The sequence below is a fragment of the Sinocyclocheilus anshuiensis genome, unplaced genomic scaffold (genome assembly GCF_001515605.1).
Source record: "Sinocyclocheilus anshuiensis isolate Anshui unplaced genomic scaffold, SAMN03320099.WGS_v1.1 scaffold394, whole genome shotgun sequence".
Classification (NCBI taxonomy): Eukaryota; Metazoa; Chordata; class Actinopteri; order Cypriniformes; family Cyprinidae; genus Sinocyclocheilus; species Sinocyclocheilus anshuiensis.
The window spans coordinates 85136-85641 of NW_015542343.1; positions in this window are offsets into that span (position 1 = coordinate 85136).

The window sequence follows — 506 nt, forward strand, 5'->3', positions numbered from 1 at the left end:
CTGCTCCCTCAGATATTCACGCAGTGTGAAAACAACTGCGATCTGACGAGTTTGAAAATCGTGCAGTGTAAACTCGGCATAAGCAAAATCAAGAAGTTTATAAGACTGGTTATTCATTCTTTATGCTGTAGACATGTAGAACATATCCGCATCAATGTATCGGTTTCATGTGCAAAGTATCGGTTTCATGTGCATCAATGTCTGTAATGTGTGCTGTAGGTGCGAAACTTTTAGGAATCTTATCCGAGTTGTAGGCTAGTCAATATTGCTCAGTCAGTCGTATCTGACATAAAGGATCCGCGAATGAAACTGACCACAAACATCATTAACTTAAGTGAATTATATGGCAATAATCCGCAATATGCTTTCACACAACTTTATTCTTTTAGAATGTTTCAATATGTGTTCACACAAATGACTTATTTGAATTTTTCATTGATACAACATGGCACTGAGCTGTTAGAAAAGAAATGCGTAGAGACGTTATTGCTTGATGACGTCAGGCA